The sequence below is a fragment of the Rhea americana genome, unplaced genomic scaffold, assembly GCF_003343005.1.
Source record: "Rhea americana isolate MKP2758 unplaced genomic scaffold, rheAme1 scaffold_20, whole genome shotgun sequence".
Classification (NCBI taxonomy): domain Eukaryota; kingdom Metazoa; phylum Chordata; class Aves; order Rheiformes; family Rheidae; genus Rhea; species Rhea americana.
The window spans coordinates 1,566,327-1,574,069 of NW_028186150.1; positions in this window are offsets into that span (position 1 = coordinate 1,566,327).

The window sequence follows — 7,743 nt, forward strand, 5'->3', positions numbered from 1 at the left end:
AGCGCGGGGCTCGCTGTGGGGTGGGTGGCGCGCGCGGCCGCTCGCGCCCAGGCGCGCTCCTGCCGCCGCGGGGCGCGCTCAGCTCCCGGCCCTGCCCCTCTCCTGACAGGCCGGGCCGCGCCCCCGCCGCGCTTGTCCTCGCCGCCCGCGCGGCCCTGGGCAGGTGTCCCGGCCCCTCTCGGAGGCCCTGTCCGGGGTAGGGGCTCTGCCGGTAATGTCGCCCTCTTAGCTTAAAATTCACCCGGCACCGATACCGACAGCAGTGCAGTCGCTCGCGCCAGCAGCGTTGCCGCTCTTGGTGATTTTAGTGTAAGTCTCCCCATGCGTGGTGGCAGTCTTTGAGGCTCAGCTCCTGTTCTCCAGTGATTCTCCTTTCTCGGCAGCTTCTTGCCTCTATGGGTCAGGAGGTGGAGAACATGCCCGTGCAGGGGAGGGTGCCCGGCCAGGCAGCAAGACGTGCTCGGAGAAGGGGGATGTTCTCCCAGAAGGGGTGTTCTTTCAGCACAGTTTTCAGGTGATAACTAACAGATAATAATAATAATAATACGTTTTGGATCTAAAATGGTAAAATCAGCCTGAATGTTACCAAGAATACGTTGTAGAGAACTTGCAATGAAAAAGATTTAGTAGTTAAAMTGAGCAGAAATATATGAGAGCATACACTGTGTATCACAGGCAGCCTTATAAGCAGCACACCARGAACGTTATGGGGTTCAAATTAGTAAGTTATTCCACATAAATTGAAAAGCCAAGAGAATTACGAGTTTTGGAAGTGGTCTGTGGCTAAGCAATGACAGAATCTAATGTTTTTAGGAAGGAGCTTGAAGTGTATTGACCTGGATGGGTCTGCAGTTGGATTTCAGGGTGACCTGCTAAATCTTAGCAAGTTTGCAGGTTTAAAATCTTGCAGGTTTACGCCCTCTCACATCTGAGGAATCTTGCTAATGATTATATATTGTTTAGATAAGAGATGTGTTCGAAATGCTGGCAAATCCTATGTTATTCAAGAGACAGTCGTCCTTTCAAAAGCATTATTTCTTCTCTAACCTTTTAAATTCACTTTAATGTATTTGATTCCTGTGTGTTCATGAATTTAATTCATAAATTTATCTATCATAATTTGAACTTCTACTGTATTTTACAACACTGAATCACTAAATCATTTATAACATTAGCATGGTAGCTGTGTTAACTTGTACAGTGTTATTTGAGTGCAAGTTGCTTTCTAGTACATTTATGAAGCTGGAAATTGGTTTATTGATGTATTTTAACTAAGAAAATGTTTAAAGTAAGAAATAGGATTGAGTACTGAGTAGCATACAACCCAGTGGTGAAGAATTAGTATTGTGCCTGCTTGGAATTCTTTCAGACAGGTTTAGGAGAAGATCTGCAGAATGAAGTGTTGCAAAATGGCTTATTCTGTGAGCAGTTCTTATTTTTCTATGATGACTGCAGAGTCAATGCTAATAACTAGTATAACCACTCATGTCAGGAACAACCATATTGAGCTGGTGCATTTGACTAATCTTATTATGAAGTTCTATGTAATTATGTCAAGTTTTAGGTAATCCTGTAGTCTATTACTTTAATTTGGCTCAGGACCTAAAAACCAGTTGTACTAGTCTCCTACCAGAAGTCCAAAATAATCTTACGTGGTTCTGCCCAGCTGTTGATATGCTTAAAGGATGATCCTTCAGACACTACTCTTTCTGCTTAAATAATCCTTGGTAAGGATCTTTTTTTAAAGAGAGAGCAATCTCATGCTATCAAGCAAAAAGGAAAGGATGCATCCATATTCTTAAAACCTACCAAAATACATTTTTTCTTTCAAAAATAAAATGTTGAAGGTGTGTAGTATTCACATGTAAAATATAATAATGATGATGATAATAGTGGCATGTTGCACCTTTTTCTGTCATATTAAATAGAACCTTTTTATAAAGTTGTGATTGTTTTTTCATGAACTGTTCCTTTAAAAAGCTTAGTTTCCACTTCTGTATTTGTCATAGTTTAATTAACCAGTTATCTGAACTGAGTCACTTCTTCTGTAGATATAAAACACTCACCCTCCTTTATCAAATCATGTACACTAGGATCTGATATAACATGTCTGAATTAAAGATACTGGGTAAATAATGAGAAAGAGTGTCCACATAGGCTGTTACTCTTCTTTTTTGTAATTAAAGCTAGACGAAGTTAAAGATTTCATTCTCGTTGTAAGTATGATTGCACAACAGAAACAGATTTAGATTTTACACTTTTATATAAATTTGGAGGGCGTCTTAATTCACAAAGTTCTTTTCATATTTTTCATTGCATTGCCTTCAAGTTGAAGGAGACACGAAACTGATGAAATCTGGGTAAGGCAACTATTCTTGAGAGGTAGAGATGAGACACTTGTATTGAGCATAATATAGTCAGAATGTTGATATTTTTGTAGAAGTTTATACAAAATTACTTTGTAATTACTGTAAATATGTACAAAATGTCAGAGGCATGAGTTTTATGTTACACATTATAAGCTCAATTTAAAAGAGTAATGCATAGTCTAGAAGCAGCAAGTAAATTTAGAGCTACATCTGCAAAGATGCTATCTTGAAGTAAATACATACATATTGTATTTATACTTTTGTATAAACTTTTTAAGTAATGGAAACTACATATATTAATTTGTGCATTCTTTGTGCCTCAGTCACAAGCTCTTCAGTCACAAGATGAATGATTAGGTTTATTTTCATTAATGCAATGAGTTGTATATCTTCATGAGCAGCAATGAGTTATATAGTTGTTAATAAAAAAATGAGTTTAGCCCATGAGTTTTCTACACTATGTTGCCTGGCCATTTCAAAACCGTATAATTTCATGTTATTATAGTGTATTATTTCACTTTATTATAGTGTATTATATAATTGTGGTCAAATTCAGATGCAAGTCAAATGTTATCATACTCTGCCTGCCTAATGGTGGCCTTGAAGTCGTTAGAATGTATTTTCTACTCTGGAACAGTCCTGTATTGAAKGAAATAAAAGACTATGTATATGTGGGTGTCTGTCTGTCTATCTGTATAATAATTTTGTGTTACCAGTCTTCAGTGAGGTATTCACTTAGAGACCATGTTGAAGATCAGTGTCTTCTACTGGCATATTTTAGAAAAATTGCGTTGTAGCAGAATATAATCCAGAATGTGTGTGCCTGTGTATGAGGTTTATCTGCTCATAGCTGTTCTTTTTTTTTTTTTTTTTTTTTTTTTTTTTTTTTTTTTTTTGGGGGGGGGGATAGGAAAAGATGAGTCCATGAAATACAGTTGGTTACCATATAAAAAAAGAAAAATTGGGGAGTTTTTTGATTAGAATGGAAAATGGCTAGAGAATTTACACAGGTTTACATAGATATATGTGTAGTGGCTGGCATCTTGATAGTATTGTGAAACAGAGCCTCACATACTGGACATTCTGACCTTCTAAATATCCAAGTTGCAAATTGGGTATATAATGGCTGAAAATACAGCAAGGCAGCAAGGAGAAGAATGGCAGAGAGCACTATAAAGAAAAAAAGCAATACTGTCTTATTGGTTTATGAAATAGGACTGTATTATACTTTTGTCTCAGAGAAAATATTGTAGACAGTGATTCAGAATTATTAGAAATACAGAAAAGTTATATATAAAAGTAGGAGGAATAAAGACTGTATTGTTTCACTTAAGAGATGAATATGATAGATATATAAAGATAATAAATGTATAAATAAAATAAATGGCACTTTAAATATGCTTTCCATACTGCTAGATTAATTAAATATTCAGTGAAGTTGAATGGTTGCACTTTCAAAATAGATAAGGGGATGAGTTGATTTTTTTTTTCTTAGAGGTGCATAATTAATCTCTGGAACTTGATGCTACAAGATACTGTAGAAAACAAAAACCTTATCCAGCTTTAAAAAGAGTTCAATTTTTGTGTGTATAATGAGAACTTGTACAGCTGTTCCAGATAGAATTAGAGATGTGTTAGTGTTATGGAACTTCAGTGTTTTAAGCAGGAGGCAAACACTAACTGACAGTTACAGAGCCTCTTCCCCTGTGAAAGGGGTATATGATGTTTTACACTGTGAGTTTTAGTTGCAATATCCTTTGAGGTGACCAAACTTACTTACTTTCAGAACCAGGATAATAAATCTTACATCTTTGTGTACTGTTAGAGTGTTTTTTGTTATAATATCAGAGGCGTTTGGGCTTAGGCCCAAACTGAAACATTAAAATTTGTATTACTTAGATAGTTTATTTAGCTTTATGCATCCTTTCCTTAATACTGAACTTTCCCAATTCCATAGAAGTGATATTTCAGCTGCAACAATGACATCTAGGGGCTGATTTATATTAATTTAATTTAGATATTTATCTTGTATTTTTTGAGAAGATAGTTATAAATGTGTTTAATAAATATCAATTAAAAAGCTGTAAATCTCATATATGCCGTATATTCAGAGAGTAGCCATGATATTTAAACTTTTCTTTTGTCTTTTGGTTTTTCTTAGTCTGTCTTTTAATTCTAGTACTGCTAACATTGCAAGTCAGTGAATCTGTCTTTCCTTTACACCTTTTATTTTTTCATGCATGTTATGAAATGATGAGTTTTTCACCTTATACTTTAAGCATACTTTTTGTGACTTAAATGGAAATCAAGTGACTTTACTTTTTCACATGATTTATTCTGTCTTCTAAAGCTACATCTACTTTGCTTTGCATAGGAAGTGAGACTGAAAATCCCTATATTTAATCCCCTAGCTTTCCCCTAATTCCCCTAGCTCTGTGGGTAGGTATAGGTCTGATTCCAAGTTTAAACTGTATGATTCATGGCCACCTCTAAACTATACATAAATCCAATTTTATGCATGTAAGTACATACACAAAATACATAATTGCAATTTAGAGCTGATTTAACAGAATCTGTCATTATTTGCAAACTTACTTTTTTTCCCTTGTATCATAGTTATTTGACCACAAGTCACTTACTTGGAATTGCTTTTTACAGGTAAAAATAATGTATATTTTCTTTTTCTTCAGCTTCTTTACTCGTATTTACAACTTTTTCTCAGGAATAAGAGAATACAACTTTTTGCAAAATTACCCTTATGCCATGTTGTGGCGTATGCAAGATTATCTTTAAAATGCTAACTTTGAATTGGTATTGAGAAGAAGAGAGCTGAGTGAGAAACCTTATGTATAAGAAATAGGGGAAGGCTGATTTTTTTCCCACAAATTTTTCCTTAAAATTGTGAAGTCTGGCATCTAGTTTTAGGAGAATGTTCCTGATTTGAGAGGAGAATTGAGTCATGCAATTTTTTTATACATCTGGAGATAAAAGAGAACCAAGCAGAACTGAAAAAAAGGGAAATTAAACTCTAAATTTAAAGTGCTCTAGCACGTAAAAATTACATACAGTCTGCCAGTCAATTGTTAGGAGATGCTCATTTTAAATGAAAGCAAAAAATCACTCAACGTGAGATACTGGTGATATACTAAGAGTTTGAAACTGACTTGAAGTTTGGGTCAGCTAACTTCCTTCATAGCTTTACTRGTAGATAACAGAAAGAAACTGCAGCCAGGTGAGCTGAAAATTCTGTGAGACTGTGGAAAGCAGCAGTTCRTCTGGAGTCGAGGTACGGAAGATACTGAAGCATTCTCTATACTTGCTGACGCAAGTTTACCGGCAGAACTTTTTCTCACAGAACTTACCCTGGCACAGCAGCTCTTTTTACAACTGTCATATCTGCTGGTTTCAGCTGTGAAGTATGTGAAAACAATCCCTACTGGTGAAATTGGCAAAACATAATTATAACAGCAATCAAATCTTGCATAAAAAGTCACCCAAAATCACATCCCTAAGTAATACTAGTATGCTAGTGGATGATACTGTTACAGATCAGGTCAAAGCATCACAGGGGATATGTCTGTCTCATTGGAAGATCTGCAGTGAGTGTGATGYAGAAGAGGATAAATCTCAGCAGTAGTCGAGTGTGACTAGGACTGCAGGGAGAAAGAGAAATGAGAGAAAACAATATAATTCTTSAAAAATAAGTAATAATTCTGTTAATCTGTATTTTGGACATACATGAAAAAGTGCAGGAATATAACATCAGTGTTTCCTGCACAGGTATTGAAAAGGAGGGGGTTTGTGATGGTGACTGAAGCTAACAGAACACATGTGGACTTGGAAGATCTGGATTGCATTCTATTGCTGAATGGTTGGGGGAAAGCACTGCTTAGAGCAGCAACAAAAATTGTTTAGTGATCTAGAAAATACCGAGGAAGTTCATGGAGACTTGCCATATGACATACTTTATCTAAAGTCCAAGATTATTTTCTATTTTTTATTAGTTTACATAACTGTTGAAGTTTTTGCCAGCTCTTACTCCGAACAATAATTTCTTAAGTAAGTAATCCAATTAAGGGAGCATGGAATGTGATTTATTACTAGTGCTTGTAGTACGGAGATTCATACTCAAGACTGGTGACACAGTACTACTCTTTTTATAGTCAGTGAAAATACAGGAGAGTCCTTTATATTCTTAAGAGAAATAAGCTGTAGGTAAAGTGTTGCATGTTTTTTTTATAGTTGTATTTAAAAGGCATTACTTTTCCTTCCTTGTTGAATCAGTCATCATATAATAAAATGCACTAATTGCTAGTGCAAGAAAGAYTCCTAGAACATCTCTTACATGTTAGTTCCCCATGGATAAACTACTGCTAAAAATTCATAAATCCAGGCAGGTGAAAAACACTTGTATAATCATGACTTAACTTTAATATCTTTTATTAATATAGGCCAGAATGAAGTTTTTAAGTTTTTCTGCTCAGCATGGAAACTGTAAAATTTGAATAAAAAAATAGCAAGTGCTTTTGACTCGTTCAAAAATATTATGCCATCTTGTATTTTGCAGGCAAAATGTCAGAAAGAAACAAAATGCTAGTTAGAATCCATCCATCCCCTGGACAATCAATGACTGCAGCCAAGTACCTGACCTTGAGAATTGTACATTCCGGGGCCTAAGTATCAAATTCATCACATCTTTTGGGAAAACATTTTGGTAGAGCACAAGGTCCTCATTACGAGTGATTCAGGATAAAACCTCAGAGATCTATGTAGCTAGGGCTGTAATGGATTAGAGCTGAATGTTAGATGCCAAGGATTACTCTTTGTATGTAATTGTAACTTTTATCTGCATGGGTCAAACAGATCCAGAGTCCATCTGAAAAACATAACACTTCCCGTTGGTGATTATACTGTTTCTATGAAGAAATAGCTGGTATCCTTCATGGTTTCAGCTGTTACTAAGTTTTGTGGTGCTCAAATATTTTATAAATTGAAGAGTAGATGCTTATACATTGATTTTAGAAAAGTTTTCAGGAAAAAGKACTATGCCAAAAGAAAAAGTACTTTAAGAGTTCATTGATCAGCATTTTCATTACAGCTGGTCTTAAATATAGCATATAGAAAATAAAGGTGTATGCAGTGAGAAGGAAATTAAAAAAAAATCTARGAGGAAAAAAGTACAAAGCTACAGCAGTATTCAGTTCTTCCCACTAGAGAGAATGTCTCTTCTAAGTGCAATACATGGACACAGTTTTAAAGCGTGTATGTCAATCAACCTCCAGTGATTAATGATTAATCTGTATGGTGCCAGAGTTGTGTCACTCAGCTGAATATAAGATATTCTGTACTAGCCTGTTGGAGTCATCCTAAATCC